Here is a 19418-nt window from a genome sequence, read left to right on the forward strand (position 1 = left end):
TTTCCATTTTAAATTGTTCTCAAAAACCCTTTTCTTCCTCCCTCTCTCTGTGAGAGTATTTTTACTTGTATTCATACATTCTTCTTTGAAACATAGTACAGAAATGATCAATGCTTAATCATAGGGCCAATATTATAAGAATTTATTAGTTAATATTTGTAAAGATCTTTGACGATAAATTAATGCATTTAAGTAGTAAGCCTTCCTCAATTGTTATGTATAATTATTTTTAATGTGTTTTCAAATTATAGTTTACAAACGTCTACTAGAGCTACACAAGCCTAGATTATTAGACAGTTCTTCTTATAGAATTTCTGTAATCCCAGTGGAAATCTTAAGTTTACATACTTGTTTGTTAGAAGTATTAAAAGTCGGCTAGGCATGGTGGCTCACACCTGTAATCCCAGCAGTTTGGGAGGCTGAGGCAGGTGGATAACCTGAGGTCAGGAGTTCAAAACCATCCTGGCCAACATGGTGAAACCCTGTCTCTACTAAAAATACAAAAATTAGCTGGGCATGGTGGTGGGCGCCTGTAGTCCCAGCTACTCGGGAGGCTGAGGCAGGAGAATTGTTTGCACCTGGGAGGCGGACGTTGCAGTGAACCGAGATCATGCCACTGCACTCCAGCCTGGGTGACAGAGCGAGAGTCTGTCTCCCCACCCACCCCCCACCAAAAAGAAAAGAAAAGAAAAGAATTAAAAGTCAACTCTATTTCCATCTCTTTTTAAAGAAGGCAACTTTCTAGACTTCTTGAAGAAGGGAAAAGCTCAGGCAAGCTGTGTGTTTTCCTGTGAAAACTTCAAAATGAAATTAACTGAACACTGAAATGTAATTTTCTTCTTCGATGAATATAGCTTTTGGTTTTTGTTTCTTTACAATTTGTATTTTAGGTTCAAGGGGGTATATGTGGAAATTTGTTACACTGGTAAACTGCATGTCATTGGAGTTTGGTGTACAGATAATTTTGTCACCCAGATAATCAGCATATACTGACAGGTTTTCAACCCTCACACTCCCACCGTCCACCCACAACTAGACCCCTGTGCCTATGGTTCCCTTCTTTGTGCCCATGTGTACTCCATGTTTAGCTCTCAGTTGTAAGTAAGAACATTCAGCGTTTGGTTTTCTGCTTCTGTATCAATTCATTTAGATTCCTCCAGCTCCATCAATGTTGCTGCGAAGGACATGATTTCTGACGTCTTTCTTAATGATTGAAGCTGCTTCCACTCTTCCTTCTTTTTCTCTGTTGAAAGTCTTCATTAGACTATGCTACCAATAAATCTATGGGTAATATATTGCCTGTTTAGAAGCTTAGGTAACATGTAACAAGTAATTATTGAGCTCCTATTGCTCTGAGATCTCTAGACACTAATAGAGAATAATGTTTGTAAAATATAATACAGATTGAAATTTTCAGAGTGAACTGCAAAGGGTTGATTTAGGAGGAAGGAGACACATAATTATCTTATTTGTAGTCATCCAAACAGGAGTTGTTTTGGAGAGGCAAAGAAGAGCAAGAAACAAAGTTTAGAAGTATTATAAAGAAGGCCTAACAAGATAGGGTGTTCACATATTTTGTTTACTTTTCTCTTTGTCCATTTATTAATTCATTCAAGAAAAAAAGTATTGAATGCCTACTTTGCATCTTTCCCTATGTTAGGTCCTGAAAACAGGAAGAGAAATGAGTCTCTGAAATTAAGGAGTCCAAATATTGGTCATTAGAAGGGTTGTGTAAAACCAGTGATTGCATTGCAGTGCCATGAATGATATGACATAGCAGGGAGCATGGCTAATCCTATTGTCTACTTGATCGGGCCATGTGGTGCCCAGATTAAACATTACTTCTAGGAGCGTCTGTGAGGGTGTTTCTAGATGAGATTAACATTTGAACTGGTGGATTTAGTGAAGTGGATTCGGATTATCCTCCACAAAGTGAGTGGGCATCATCCAATTCCTCAAGGACTTGAATAAAACAAAAGGTTAAGGGAGAAAGAATTCTACCCCGCCCCCTTCCTTTTTCTGCCTCAGCATTTGGCTGGAACAAAGGTTTTCTCCTGCCCTTATACTGGAGTCACACCACCTGCTTTCCTGGGTCTCCAGCTCCAATTTTCCGTAATAAATATATACATATAGATATAGATATCTATATATCTGTATCTAGCTAGTATCTATAAATATCTCTATCTATATAGATATATAGATAGATATAAATTGATAACTATATAGATATATTGATAAATATATACATATAAATTGATAACTATACAGATAGATACATATACAAGAAATATATAGGATATATGTCTATATCCCCTATTGCTTCTGATTCTCTGGACACCCCTGATTAAGACAGCAGGTAAACAAAAGCATTTAAACAGAAGAAAAGCCAGAAAGAAGGAAACTTGCTGGTGGGCTACTGAAATAATGTTACCGCCAGAAAGGAAGTAGAGAGGATGTCTAGCAAGATGAACACGCTGTGCAGGTCTGGAATATGAGGAAGTTAAAAGTGGGTCAGTCTTACAGGAATATCAAATTGATACAAAAATGTCGAAACTCAGGTATGGGTGGATGGTCAGGATTAGAGACCTTACTCAAAAGATAATTGACGCGAGGAGCATACATATTCTTCTCAAGTGAGAAACAGATAAAGAAAAAAAATGAGATAAGAGATAGATGAGAGGCTCTAATACATTTCAAAGAAGCAAAAGAGAGGGAATAAATGGATAAATAACTCTAGATAAGCACTGACTATGAAATGCAATAATAATAGCAATGAATAAGCTGACGTACTTTAAATGAAGGAGAATTAAAATATATGAATAAAATGACATGTAAAACGAGATTGAAATGATTAATATAAAAATAAAGAATTGAAAAATGCTGGGCAGTGAAAAATGCACTTTCTTGGTGGAGACCCTGTGCAGGCATGGCATCGACAGGCTGGTGTCTCCTCCTCACACACTGGAAGAGTGGCCTGGGCATATTTGATTATAAACTGTATTGGTCTGTTTTCACGCTGCTAATAAAGACATATCTGAGACTGGGTAATTTATAAAGAAAAGAGGTTTAATGGACTCACAGTTCCACATGGCTGGGGAGGTCTCACAATCATGGTGGAAGGCAAAGGAGAAGCAAAGTCATGTCTTACATAGCAGCAGGCAAGAGAGCTTGTGCAGGGAAACTCCCCTTTATAAAACCACAAATCTTTTGAGACTTATTCATTGTTATGAGAACAGCATGGGGAAGATCTGCCCCATGACTCAATTACCTCCACCTGGTCTCTCTTGACATGTGGGGATTATGGGGGTTATAATTCAAAATGAGATTTGGTGGCTACACAGCCAAACTATATCAAAACATACTCTTCCTTCAACTGTAGAAATTTTACTTTATTTTTTAAGTGCATAATTGAAAGTAAATCGGGGTGGTTAAGTGGGCAAATAACTCTTTTCAAAGGTCTAGCTCAAGGATAGCTTTCAGGGGCAACAATCTGTGTTGTGTTTCTTAACCACAGATTCCTTTTGTCAGCCCCCTGAGATATCCTACAACTTCTTTGATATCAGTTGATGAGGAGAAATAGACATAAATCCATCATGACTAATGAAGAAAAATTCAAGCCCTGGGACGGTGGATTCACAGCTTCACATATGAAGAATATCATATGTAAAACCTAAATAAAAGGAAGGTTTTTATTTTTGTTTAGTTAAAATACAGCTTTTTTTGTCAAAGCTGGCAAAAATAAGCACATTGATGCAAATATATTTTCTAGGTATTACTTATCTGTAGAATTGAAAATCTAGTCATAAGTTTAAAAATATACTTCAACAGGGATTGGACAAGTTCAGAAAACTCAAAAGGAATGAAATTTTATCAGCTGTTCTCAGAAAAGACTTTTCTTCTCCCAGAAAATAGTAAGTTGCTTCTGTTCTTATAAATAAGCCTCTGTAAAGCAAACATTATTTATTTATTATAAAATATTGAGACTGTCTGCCTTTTTATGCAATTATGTCTTTGTTTTTATTCAAATTTCAGAGAGTATTAAGAACATTTTATGCATTATGTATGGATCAAATATCGATTGATCAAATATACATTTGAAGAAAATATATTTAATTTATGCTTAAAATGCATAAAAATATTCACTTTATTCTGCCCCATTTTTTTCTAATAGGTATATTATTCCCTACGGAAAATAGGATTTGTTAAAAAAAACCCATATGGTAACAATTTTCCCAGAACATATAATTATGGTAGACTGAATATTTTAAAAAGTAGTCTACAATTTCATGAGGGCAAAAAGCTTGTCTGATCACCCATCTAGTCTCAGCATCTAGTGCCAGGTTGTAGTTGGTGTTCAAGAAATATTTTTGGATGAATAAATGAATGAATGAATGAATGAATGAAAAAATGTTGTCATGATCTACTGATTGATTGTGGGCTCTCTGTCTGGGTGTATGTCTGCATTCAACATTTCCTATGGCGGCCAAAGCCTTTTCCTCATCATTTTGTCATTTGTCTAGACTACAGAGAATAAACCCAAAGCATGCACAGCATCCACCATTCAACATATTACAAAGCAGTAGCACTTGAGGCACTCTAAAAACCGAGTACTTTATGTTATTATCAAGTTCCAGTCTCTAAGGTAGGTTTTCAGCAAAAGGGATTATTATTTTTAAAAGTTGTTGAGACTAGCCTCATATACAAGCTCAAATAGGGTTGAGAGATAATTGTGATGTTGGACATACATCACGTAAGTAAAGGAGAAGCTTTGAATCCTCAGGATCTGCTATTCTGGCCATAAAAAGTTAACAGTAAGAAGAAGAAAGTCACCAATAAAGCATGTGTTAGAGCCACACCATACAGTAAAAGATGGGTTGAACTGATGCTGGTTTACGCTATAGTGAGTTTCCTCATATTCATAACAGTGTGCAAACTTGTAACTCCTGGTTGTTTTCAATAATGTCTAAGATTATTGCTTTTAGTTCTTTTAAAGAAAATCATCCATCATTAATGGCCCATGTTTTCAAATGTAATATCTTTCACCACACATCTTCATTTGACTTTGAATGACACCTAAACCTCATTTCACTGACAAGATTTACCATAAAAGCAATCAGGAACAAATAACAATATGTTAGAATTCCAAGCTCATTCTTACGTGTGCTCAAAATGTCAAGTATGGAAAGATATTTTATTTTTATTTTTTTCTGAGATGGAGCCTTGCTCTGTTGCCCAGGCTGGAGTACAGTGGTGCAATCTTGGCTCACTGCAACCTCCGCCTCCTGGGTTCAAGCGATTCTCCTGCTTCAGGCTCCCAGGTAGCTGGGACTACAGACAGGGTTTCACTGTTTTAGTCAGCCTGATCTTGAACTTCTGACCTCAAGTGATCCGCCCACCTCAGCCTCCCAAAATGCTGGGATAACAGGCATGAGCCACTGCTCCCGGCCTAGAAAGATAATTTATAAAGAAACACTAAATTATGGAGTTAGCCTAATCCTCTATTTTAAAACAAAATAAGATGTATCAGCATTTTCATAAATGTGGCAACCATTCATGGTTTATGTGTGTGGCGTAAATATTATGTACACACCCTGCCATTAAATTAACACCAGAACTCTCAATATTTCATATTACTTTCAATTAATATGGATTGACTGTGAAAAATACTGTCATGTAAAACAATATGTATGAAATGAACTCTAGACTATCTCAAAGGGACCTGGTCAAAGGGAAATAGAGTGAATTGGAGGAAAGCACTGAGAAATTTATCTGGAACAGGTATCAGAAACTGTAGTAACACACAGGCCAAATCCAGCCAACCAACTGAATTTTTTTTCTTAAATAAAGTTTTCTTGGGACACTGCCACTTCCATTTTTTCCTGCATTGTCTGTGGTTGTTCTGAGTAGCTTTGGCAGAGAACTATGTGGCCTACAAAGCCTAAAATATTATGTATTTTTCCCCTTAGGGAAAAAAAGTTTACTTACGATTGCCTAATATATAGCATAGAAAATTAAAAAAAAAATTAAGAGATAAAAGATACGCCGGGCACAGTGTCTCATGCCTGTAATCCCAGCGCTTTGGGTGCTGAGGGTGGGTGGATCACTTGAGGTCAGGAGTTCAAGACCATCTTGGCCAACAGGGTGAAATCTCATTTCTACTAAAAGTACAAAAATTAGCCGGGTGGTGGTGGTGCATGCCTGTAGTCCCAGCTACTCTGGAGGTTGAGGCAGGAGAATCACTTGAACCAGGAGGCAGAGGTTGCAGTGAGCTGAGATAGCGCCACTGCACTCCAACCTGGGTGACAGGGTGAGAATGTCTCAAAAAAAAAAAAAAAAGACAGAAAAGGTAGACAAGAGGCTCTAATATACCTCTAAGAAGCAAAAGAGAGCAAATGAATGGATAAATAACTCTAAGAAATGACTATAAAATGTAATAATTATAGCAATTAATCTGATGTACTTTAAGTGGAGAATTGAAATATATGAATAAAATAACATGTAAAACAAGATCGGAATGATTAATATAAAAGTATTCTGAATGTCTTATCAGGAAAATGACACATATATTGTTTAACTTTACACATTGTTTAGACAATTATGCATGCTGCTATATATAAGGTCAAATGCAAAAAGATATCTTTTAAAAGCATGGAAATGAAAACTCATGGGTACAACTGCACAGGAGAATGCATGAAAGCTGTAGAAAGGGAAAATGGCGAGTAAAATAATCCAAACCATGCAAAGGAAGACAAGACAAGAGAAAATAAAAGGAAGAGAGAAAACATAAAAAAATAGCAGCCATAAGATAATAAAAATAAATTACTAATATATGAATTGTAAATATGTCATTAATTACAATGTAAAAATATAAAATCATTTCCTAAAAGGCAGAATTTTTTTTTTTAAGATGTAGTCTTGCTCTGTCGCCCAGGCTGGAGTGCAGTGGCGCGATGTTGGCTCACTACAAGCTCCGCCTCTTGGGTTCACCCCATTCTCCTGCCTCAGCGTCTCGAGTAGCTGGGACTACAGGCACCCACCACCACGCCCAGCTAATTTTTTTTTTTTTTTTTTTTTTTTTTGGTAGAGACGGGGTTTCACCATGTTAGCCATGATGGTCTCCATCTCCTGACCTCGTGATCCACCCCCCTCGGCCTCCCAAAGTGCTGGGATTACAGGCGTGAACCACCAAGCCTGGCCAAAGACAGAAATTTTTAGAATTGATAAAAAAAAAAACTATGATGATTCATTTGTGTGTCAACTTGAATGAGCTATGGGGTGTCCAGTTATTTGGTCAAACATGCTGGGTGTTTCTGTAAGAGTGCTTTTGGATGAGATTACCATTTTAATCTGTAGAGTAAAGCAGATTGCCCTCTGTAACGTGGGTGGGCCTCATCCAATCATTTCAAATTCTGGATAGAACAAAAAGACTGACCTCCCACAATTAGGGGAAAATTTTGTGATGGATGACCTTTAAACAGAATCATTGTCTCTCCATGGGTCTCCAGCCTGCTGGTTAACCCCACAGAACTGCTTATGAGCCTCCATAATCACATGAGCCAATTCTTTAAAATATATCTTCCTCACTCTGGAGAACCCTGACTGATACCACAACTTTATGCATTATTCTAACAAAAGTTTTTAAATTATGCTGACACAGAAGGTTGAAACTAAAAAATATATATCAGAAAATTACTGACCAATAAAAGAAAATATATCAGCAAAAGTACATGTTATGGCGAAATAAACTATTAGGTTAAAAACGGGTATTTTTTAAGTGATAAGAGACACAATTCACCACATAGATACACATTTTTTGAAAGCATAGCCATATAAATATGTACATCAAGCAACAGTGGAAAAAACCACAGGAACAAATTGATAAAACAACGTTTATAATAGAGAATCTTGATACAACTTTCTCAGAAAATCATAGATAAAACAAGTGTAATCTTAATTAAAATATAAAGGTTGAGTACTTGAATTTAACATCAAGATTTGCTTTTTCACTCTTTTTCTCTTTAACATTTTCTTTTTTTCCAGTTCCTAATGCTAAATCATACAGTAATAAATCATCATTAATTGTGATTTCCATACATCTTTTACCCCAATCCAAATGCAAAAGTCAGTCTTTTGCAGTGACTCTGGATATAGCCATTTTCAGAGTTCTGTTGTCCAAAGGCATTTCATAAGAGTATTTGCAATTATGTTACAAAGTAGAGGAAAGCATTAACTTGATTAGACAGTGATTTTCGGGTAAGCATTATAAAGAGCACTACTGAATTAGGATGACTTCCAGGAAGCTGTTTGGAAAGTAAGATCATTAAGGCATTAGAAGTTCAGCTTTCAGACCTACCTGTATGATAGATTGTTAGGCTGAATATTAATTTTAAATGATCCGAAGAGATCATGACAATCACATTGAGCAACTTTAGCTCAAAAGCCTGTTGGTGGTGTTATACAGATTACGATTTATTTTTATTACATCAAAAATTAAAATGAAATTTGTTTCATTGAAAACTAAGATAATTTTAGAATCAATATGTAGATGTATCATTCTTCCTAAATTGTTTAATTTTAGTTTAGTTCAGCTTTAGAGGAATCTCATCTCTGTTTTGCCTTCTAAGTGGCTCTCATTTTGAAATAAAGACCCTGCCAAAAAGACAGCTAGTTGAATGAATCACACTGAGGCCCAAAGAAAGTTATATCAGATATTCCACGTATGCATCCACCTCCTCTTCACCCATCCATTCATTCACCTGTCCAGTCTCCATCAGTCCACTCATCTGTCTATGTATCTGTTCCCCATCCATCCATCTATCCATCCGTGCATCCATCCATCCACCTGTCTATCCATTCACCCATCCTTCTCTCCCTCCGTTGTTCTCTCAATCTAATCATTTTTTCCTCCATCCACTGGCTCATCCTATAAATATTTATTGAACATCTGCTCTGTGCCAGGCACTATTATACACAGTGGAGATATGTTAGTCAATAAAGCATCAAGGCTCCTGCTATCTTTGGCTTTATATGCTAATAAAAAAGATATGCAATACAAACATACATAAAAATGCATGTTACCTTGCTTTGTTTGCAAAAGATAATGGGCAGTGGTTTCCGGTAAATTAACTACTTAGTCCGGAGAAATTTAGTTTTGATTAGGTAGGTGAGCCCCTCACTATCTTGCTCAGCAATCATTTTACAAGTAAAGGATAGGGAATCCCAGTGTAATAACATGGGGAGATATTGTTCCATAGCTTCTCATGACAAGGGAAAGGAAGTGTCCAAATTATGTAAACTATAGGAATATTTAGAAAATAAATATATTTCTTCATTAAGCAAAGAACATTGATATAAGTGCTTAAATAATATGTTTATAGCAGAATAGACAGATCTAAACCATTCAGTTTGAGATTTTATTAGTCACTATAGCCCATGTAAATAATTTACTCCTGTTTCCTTACTCTTGGCTGTGGGGACCTTGATGATGTTCCAGATTTACTCAGCTGGTCTATGAAGAAAATATTTTAAGAAAGAAAGTGATATAGGATGGATGAGGGTAGAGTTAAATTCAGTAAGGGGCTCAAAATAATATGATGGATAGCATTTTAAATATTTATTGAAGCATGGAGATAAGGACTTCTACCCAGTTTGAAACTTATTCATGCCAGATATTTTTTCTCGTTTAATTATTTTTGAAGCATGAATTAATTCTTGCCTCTTTTTCTTTTCAAATATCACCACCATACTCAATCTTTCACCAGTTATTTTCTATGATAATTCTGGTAGAAAAGTATGAGCAGGTTTTTAAAAATAATAAAATGTATTACTAACGTCAAGTCATTTTAATTGCTTCAGTTTTAACTATTATATCTTTAATTTAAAACATAACTAGAACGGGGATTTTGAGGGATATGACAAAGTAAATCACAATAGGCCTCCAAGGGAGATAAAACAAAGGCATATAATTTTAAATAACACTTGAAATAGTGCAGCGTGAAAAATATTTGATGCTAACACTTCTAATAATATTGGTAATTGTATACTTAAACTTACGTCAATTTTGTATTGACATGTTTAAATCTGAAATTGAGATTAAAGGAGTCTGGATCAGTTGTTTAAAAAAGTAAAAACAGAAACTTTAATTTAAGCAAAGGAATTCTTCTTTTTCCAAGTAGTGTTATTCTATAAAATATTAGCTAAAGCAAAAATGGAAGATTCAGAGCCCTGCCCACCTAGCCTAAGAAAATGTAGTCGCTGGGCGCGGTGGCTCACGCCTGTAATCCCAGCATTTTGGGAGGCCGAGGCGGGCGGATCACGAGGTCAGGAGCTCGAGATCATCCTGGCTAACACCGTGAAGCCGCGTCTCTACTAAAAATACAAAAAATTAGCCGGGCGTGGTGGCGGGCACCTGTGGTCCCAGCTACTCGGGAGGCTGAGGCAGAAGAATGGCGTGAACCTGGGAGGCGGAGCTTGCAGTGAGCCGAGATCACGCCACTGAACTCCAGCCTGGGTGACAGAGCGAGACTCCATCAAAAAACAAAAACAAAAACAAAAGAAAATGTAGTCATACTGGAGCTCCTCAAACCACGTGTACATTTTCAAAGAAGCATATAGGAGTTTCTTCCAAACAGAACAACGTAAGAGTGAATGAATGCATGAATGAATGAATGAATGGAGTCTTGTTATCTTTTTTTCCATACATTAAGCAAATCCATATGAAAGAAAATATGAATTGCCAGTTGTGTCTTTGAACTCTATTTCATGAGGCTTCCAAATAAGTTTTCCAAGTCAGAGGTCAACAGTCTGTTTTGCAGCCTGGATTCAACCCCATGAGCATTCACCCTGGACTCAAACTTCACCCAGGGAAATCCAAGGCTTTCCTCCAGGAGACAAGAGCTAGGTAACAGCCACAGTTCCTCAACAACCACAGGTATGAAATGTCAGTCAAGGCCACTTAAAATACCTGAGCTATCACCAAAACCACAATAACCATGCTGGATAAAGCAGCGTTGCCTCCCATAGCAAGATGGATTCACGGGGATTGGGAAAACTCTGCCAATTTCGCTCCACCAAATATGTGCCAATTACACTTCTCCCTAACACTGCCCCTTGGTAAAGCAAGTTGAGGAAAATAGCATGTTTTCTAACACGTCTCACACACCTGAATATAAATGTACTTCTCAGGAGAGCCAAGGAAAATCATATGGGGGAAGACATAGAATAAATAGATGCTAAATTATCTCTCACATTCTCAGATAAGTTGCTGAAGTTTCTGTTGATAAGCTCAGGTTTACTAAAACTGTTTACTGTTCAATGGAGCTGGTTTCCTCATAACCTGTGAGAGAATATAGAGATCAGTGCAGTTATGTTTGTAAAACCGAGTTGGAGCCAGTTTTCTGCCTAGTTTCAAACCTGTGGTCCAAGAAGTATTGACTACCAATGTCACTTGGTCCAAGGGACTTCAGTGCTATGAGCTTCAGAGTCATCAATTGTGAAACTGACCAGAAATAAATCTCAGGCACTCGGAACAGTGGCCAAAGTGTAGTATGTACTCTAAATATATTTGCTGTGATTGGTGTTTGAAGGATCAATAAGTGCCTAAGAAAAGTAGTTTTTAACTTAAATTATAAATCATCAATGTAAGTTTACTCTTCTGGCAAAAAAAAAAAATAAAGGCCAGTAAAACGCTATACTGAATAAATACTAGATGAAGTTGCTCTGACAGTACTTGCAGGCACATGCCCACAGGTGCACGCATATTACACAGACCACAGACACAATTAAAATTAAAGTAACCTGGAATTTATCATTAGACATATTTAATTAAGCACTGATTTTATCTTGCTGTTTTTTTAAGCCTTGTAGCTGCAAATCTGACATGTCTACCATCCAGTAGTTTGTGTTTCTGTGTCCTGGAGGCATGAGTAATTTAAAAACTCATTGGAGATTTATAATCTAGTTCAGACAGGTTTTGCTAATATTCCTTACAGACTATACCCATTTATTAATACGTCACAAGGTCTCTTTAAGCTATATTTTTTCTCATCAATTTAATCTGACAAACCTTCAGTTTTATGGTTTTGTATTATCCCTAAATCTGATTATGTCACAGATGTATAATGAACAAAGAGTGATTATACAATTTGCTGCTGTCCTGTTGCATTTGAGAATCTGTCCATAATACATTCTTCTTAAAATCTTTCCTTAGTATCAGAGTGATGCCTTTCAGTTTTAGACACGGACAGTATTTCTGAATAATTTTCCCTTTTTTTTAATTGAAAAGTTCCTTTCATTACAGATGAGTTTTGTTTTTAATTACATGAGTGCTATAAAAACATTGTTTCCTTCCCAGCAGTTATGATGTTATGAGTGGGGCTGTAGCACCTCCCTCAATAAGGTGAGGTGGCCTTTCAGATGGTGACATACTGACATATTAGGGATGAAGCTGTGCATGGGAATTTCTCCTTCTTTTACAAGGAAGTGTCTACTCTTCATTGCTACAATTCAATTATTCTGTGTCTTTCTCAAGACAATGGTCAATCTACAGGGTTTGTGACTATGACCCACATTGAAAAATGCTAAAGGTATAAAAAATAGTTTTGATCCTTTGATCATCATGATCAAAGAGTTTTTAGACATATTTAAAGAAGAATTTTACAAAGTGTTTTATGTATTCAAAATAAAATTTTGCTAAAGACTTCATTCTTCATTGTTACTGAAAAATATATTACTTTTTAATGAACAGAATGACCTTGATTTAAATAGTGAGATCCTTTAATTTTATTTTACTTTTCTATGAGAACTACAGAAGAAAAAAGTTGATGTTCAGGAAGCTAGGAGCCTTTAGCACTTAAAAAAATTACTGAAAGAAGAAAAAATGGAAAACCTTGTAATATAGGTCTAAAATGTTGTTTTATTGAAATACTCTGCTACTTGTCAGCATGATTTTTATTATAAAATGAGACACACATGGAGTGTAGATAGAAATGAAAAACATTTCAAGCTTTGCCTTTTCTTTTATTGCTAACATACATAAAATATGTCAGTGGAACATTTAGCACTAAGCTTGGCATAGTAAGTGGCTGATATTAGTTTCATTCTCCACACCAAGGGTTTTTTTCTTTCTTTTTTTTTTAAAAAAAAACATACATCCCAAAGTTTCTTTTATAAAAAAAAAATTTCAATGCAGTATGGTCAATATTTTGACTTTTGCACAGAGACTGATGGCCTGGCTCTGCCCCATAGAGTGGAGGAACCCCCGGGGAGGTTGTATTACCTCGAAGGGGTGGGCGAGCCAGGGCTGCTGACCCTGTTCGTGCTAGACCGCAGGGCCCCTGTCCGGCTCTGTGAAGGGCTCTCCAGGGCTGGCAGAAGGGTGCTGGGAGAGCTGTGCTCGGGAGAGAAGATGAATGGACTTGGGGAGTCCTGGAAGTTGGTGCACCAGGTCCTGGACGCCTTAAATAAAACTTCTCGAGACAAAGTAGAAGCACACCTCATTTTACTGCACTTCAGTTGATTTCACTTTGCAGATAATGTGTTTTTTACAAACTGAGGGTATGTGGCAACCGGCATTAAGCTCATCAATTGACATCATTTTTCCAGCAGCATGTGTTCACTTTCTACCTCTGTCACATTTTGGTAATTCTCATAATATTTCAGATGGTTCTATTTTTATTGTATCTGTTATGGGGCTCTGTGATCGGTATCTTTATGTTACTATTGACCTTGTTTTGGGGCACCATGAACTGTGCCCATATGAGACTGTAAACTTAATAGATAAATACATGTTTTCTGACCGCCCCACTGACTGGCCATTCCCCCGTCTCTCTCTCTCTCTCTGCTTAGGCCTCACTATTTCATGAGACACAATAATATTGATATTAGGCCCATTAATGACCCTACGATGGCCACTAAATGTTCAAATGAAAGAAAAGTTGTACCTTTCTCACTTTAAAACAAAAGCTAGAAAGAATTAAGCTTTGTGATGAAGGCATGTCAAAAGAAGAGATAGACAAAAAGCAAAGCATCCTGCACCAAGCAGTTAGCCAAGCTGTGAATGCAAAGAAGTTCTAAAAGGAAATTAAAAATGCTACTCCAGTGAACACATGCATGACAAAAAAGCAAAACAGCCTTATTTCTGATATGGAGAAAGTGTGAGCATTCTAGACAGAACATAAAACCAACCACATTTCCTTAAACCAAAACTGAATCCAGAGCAAAGCCCTAACTCTTTTCAATTCTATGAAAGCTGAGAGAGATTAGGAAGGTACAGAAGAAAAGTTCGGAGCTAGCACAGGTTGGTTCATGAGGTTTCAGGAAATAAGCCAACTCTATAACATGACGTGTAAGGCGAAGCAGCAAGTGCTGATGGAGAAGCTGCAGCAACTTGTGCAGAAGATCCAGCTAAGATCGCTGATGAAGGTGGCTACACTAAACAATACATTTTCAATGTAGATTAAGCAACATTCTTTTGGAAGCAGACGTCATCTAGGACTTTTACAGCTAGACAGAAGTCCAATGCCTGACTTCAAAGATTCAAATAACATGCTAGCTTATTTAGTAGGAGTTAATGCAGCTTGTGACTGTAAATTGAAGCCAGTGCTCATTTTCCATTTCAAAAGTCTTAGGGCCCTTAAGAATTACACTGAACCTAATCTGCCTTGTGTGTTATAAATGAAACAACAAAGCCTGGGTGACAGCACATCTGTCCACAGCATGGTTTACTGGACACTTTAAGCCCACTGTTGAGACCTACTGCTCAGGAAAAAAAAAAAAAAAGAAAGATTCTTTTAAAAATATTAGTGGCCCTTAACAGTACCACTGGTGACCCAAGAGCTCTGATGGAGATGTGCAAGAAGATTAATACTGTTTCATGTCTGCAAACACAACACCCATTCTGCAGCCCATGGATCAAAGAGTAATGCTGACTTTAAAGTTTTACTACTTAAGAAATACATTTGATATGGTTATAACTGCCACAGATAATGATTCCTCTGATGGGTCTGGGCAAAGTAAATTGAAAACATCTGGAAAAAATTCACTATTGATTGTTAGCATTTTTAGCAATAAAATATTTTTCGTTAACCTATGCACATTTTTTAGACATCACGCCAATGCACACTTAATAGACTATAGTATAGTGTAAGCCTAACTTTTATATGCACTGGGAAACCCAAATACCTGTGTAAAACTTGCTTTATTTAATATTTACTTTACTGCAGGGGTCTGGAACCAAGCCTGCAAGACCTCCAAGCTGTGTCGGTGTTGTCAAACACAGCACCAGAGGCTAAGCTTGCTCCTGCCCCTGAAGGGAAGGGAAGCCAGGGCTATCAGCCTTCTCGGGGGATGCTGCTGTGTCTCCATGAACAGCAGCTCCACTGGATAAACGCAAACACCCATCATTCGGAAATGGACTTGCTTGCCCTGTCTTAAATATTTCATTAATCCATTTTCAGGTTTGCTGTTGCTAACTAAATCTTTTATTTCTATGTGTAACATTCTACCATAAGAATAAGGTATCATAAGTATTTGCAAAAAGGGAGAAAAGGTAAAATATGAATAGAAAGTTTAATGTTTCTTAGCTAAAAAAAGAAGCATTTAAATTTTACACAAAGAAGGCCAGGTATAGTGGCTCACACCTGTAATCCCAGCACTTTGGGAGTCTGAGGTGGGCGGATCACTTGAGGTCAGTTCAAGACCAGCCTGGCCAACATGGTGAAACTCTGTCTCTATTAAAAAAAATAGAAAAATTAGCGGGGCATGATGGCACATGCCTGTAATCCCAGCTACTCAGGAGGCTGAGGCAGGAGAATCACTTGAACCCAGGAGGAGGAGATTGCAGTGAGCTGAGATCATGCCACTGCACTCCAGCCTGAGCGACAGAGTGAGACTCTGTCTCAAAAATGAAAAATAAGAAATAAATAAATAATAAAAATAAACAAATAAATTTTACACAAAGAACCATATCTAAAGTAAACTATAAGTAATACATGAATTATTACAAATAAGGAAACCTGACGTAGCATATCTTATATTGATGGTGAAGAAAATTACGTGTTAAAATTGGATTAGCAAGTGTGTAATATGATTTTTTTTTGAAGGATTTTTTTTTAAATTTCTGTTTTTGACTGCAATGCAGTTGACCCTTGAACAACGTGGGGGTTAGGGTGTTACCCTTGAGCACTTGAAAACTCACTGACAAATTTTGTCTCTTCAGAAATGTAACTACTGCTGTTGCTGGCATAGCTGCAGTTATAGCCTCTCCAATATCTTTTTCTTTTTTTACAATGATGTTTAGGCTGATTCATTTCTCTTAAAACAATGGGAAACCCCAGCTGCAGACCTCAACGTACAGTGCATATGAAGCAATTTAACTGATTTTGTAATGTCATGAATTTTCTCTGCTTCTTGGGAGCCTTCCAACATCACCAGTGGCCCTTCGTGTGGGTTTCATGGTGCTATTCAATGTTTACCATATCGCACTAAACACGGAAAATATGCAAGAACCGCGAGATCACTTTTTACTACAGTACACAACTAACTAGAGAAACAAAGTGCCCACGTGGCAATGATCAGAACTGCAGGGCTTTATGCGAAAGCTCACAACCCGTGGGCTCACCACAATAGCAATGGGAGGTGCCTGTGAAATTATCACGGTAGTGCAGTATGTGCCACAGTTACTTTTATGCGGTTATGACTTAATACTGCACTTTTACATTGGCTTCTATTTCCTTGTCTGTAAATGGTACCATGTACAAACTATAAGAGTTTGTGACCATATGCTTTGATAAATGTTAACCTCATATAATAGATTTGCATATATTTATAGTAGTAAATGATAAAATAGAATAGTATCTACATATATTCTATGTATTCATGCCATACTTGCTTCTTAATGTTTTAATATTTCTAGGCTACATGTTGGTCTACAATGTTTTTCAAACTGTTGTAAATTTCCAAAAACATTTCCAATATAGTTATTGAAAAAATTATTGTCTAAGTGGACCCATACAGCTCAAGCCCATGTTGTCCAAGTGTCAGCAGCACTGTGGTCTGTGAGGTTATAGTTATTTCCTTTTGTAGTTCTGTGTCCATATAAATTTGACATCATGCTAGACGTTCAGGTCTGTTTATCCATAAACCTATGTGCATGGGCTCTCCTCCCAGCTCAAGTGGATTGGTGAATTAGTGGAGTCAGTGCAACAGTTGGGATTCAGGCAGGTCAATGATTGTTTCAGGGAATCCAATACGTCTTCTTCTCTTCATCCAAATAAATAAATGTTATTGTTGCCACATTCCTAGTTCTCAAATGCACCTGGCCAGGTGCTGCCCATTCTTAAATGCTGGGCTGTTTGACAGAGGGCTGCCCTCTTCACCTTCCCGGGGGTTCCACCTCAGTCAGAGAGCACTGGGCTCAAACTGTCCTCGCATTATGATCTGGACATCGGGAATCTTTGACCTAAAGAAACACAAAATGTGTTCAGGGGACAAGTTTCATTTACAGAGACTTATCAAATAAGCCATAGTTTAGAAAACTCTCTCTGTCTTCTGCTTTCTTGGACTTTACAGTTCTATTAAAAGTGGCTTAGCTTACCAGGCTCTTTACAGTTCTATTAAAAGTGGCTTAGCTTACCAGGCTTTGAGGTTTACATGAATCAATGCTTCTCCATTGGAAAAATGAATCTCAAAACCTTTCTAGTTGGACAAAATCTTCCAACCATTTTTTGACCAGAAAGATTAGGATTTGAGAAGCCAAGTCACTACTCTTGTCACTTGCCAGAGCAGCGTCCCTAGAAATTTCCACTGACACTCTGGCAAAACACCTTCACTCACAATGAATGGGGACTTAGGTGTTAGTTTGATTGCTTTTGACGGTCTTGATTCTTCCAGGTTGGCACAGCAAACCTGTAACATAACTCCAGAGCAGCTGTTTTCCCTTTTACTGACAGTATGTCACGTCAAAATTCTACCAGGCATCACTACTGATCAGGCATAAAAGCACTCTGAATAATAATAACGTTTTATGTGGTTCTTATTGCAAGAGGTAGAATGCTTTTGGGGGTGAGTAGAATTTACATTTGAATTTAAATTTCTGTACGTTTGTATGTTGTGAGTGTGTAGGTTTTTTGTTTTTAACACCAAGTATATGTTACTCAATAAGGCAAAATCAGTAAAGGTATTCAATTTTGAAAAAAAAACTATAATTAAATGTGTTAACCGATATTTAATTTATGTGGATAAAATGGTGAGCAAAAGCAAACATTAGAATTACAGTCAAGACTGAGACAGAAAGCTAACTCTTCACTGACCCTTCCTTAAGAGAAAGATTCTCTCTCTCAGGACTTTAATCTGACATGGTTCCGAAAATAAAGATGTGTTGTTTTTTGAAATTAGAGATTGAAAGATGGTTATTTTAAGAAATTGACAGGAACTTTAAAAAAAAAAAAAATTATTTCCATAGGTTTTGGAGAACATGGGCTATTTGGGTACATGGGTAAGTTCTTTAGTGGTGATTTGTGAGATTCGGGTTCCTCCCTTCACCCAAGCAGTATACACTGAACCTGATTTGTAGCCCTTATGCCATTACCCTCTTCCCACCTTTTCACCCAAGTCCCCAAAGTCCATTGTATCATTCTTATGCCTTTGTATCCTCATAGGTTAGCTCCCACTTATGAGTGAGAACATACGATATTTGGTTTTCCATTACTGAGTTACTTCACTTAGAATAATAGTCTTCAATCCCATCCAGGTTGCTGTGAATGCCATTAATTCATTTCTTTTTTATGGCTGAGTAGTATTCCGTCGTATATGTCTACCACAGTTTCTTCATCCACTCATTGATTGATGGCATTTGGGCTGGTTCCATATTTTTGCAATTGTGAATTGTGCTGCTATAAACATGCATGTGCAGATATCCTTTTCATATAATAACTTCTTTTCCTCTGGGTAGATACACAGTAGTGGGATTGCTGGCAGACTTCATTACCAAGAACCCAAAAGCAAATGCAACAAAAACAAAGATAAATAGGTGGGACTTAATTAAACTAAAGAGCTTTTGCACAGCAAAAGCAATAGTCAGCAGAGTAAATGGACCACCCTCAGAGTGGGAGAAAATCCTCACAATCTATAAATCTAACAAAGACTAATATCCAGAATCTACAAGGAACTCAAACAAGTCAGCAAGAAAAGAACAAACAAGTCAGCAAGAAAACAACAAACAATCCCATCAAAAAGTGGGCTAAGGACATGAATAGACAATTCTCAAAAGAAGATATACAATATAAAAATGGCCAACAAACATATGGGAAAATGCTCTACATCAGTAATGATCAGAGAAACGCAAATCAAAACCACCATGAGATACCGCCTCACTCCTGCAAAAATGGCCTTAATGAAAAAATAAAAAAATAGTAGATATT

The sequence above is a fragment of the Gorilla gorilla genome, chromosome 8, assembly GCF_029281585.2.
Source record: "Gorilla gorilla gorilla isolate KB3781 chromosome 8, NHGRI_mGorGor1-v2.1_pri, whole genome shotgun sequence".
NCBI lineage: Eukaryota > Metazoa > Chordata > Mammalia > Primates > Hominidae > Gorilla > Gorilla gorilla.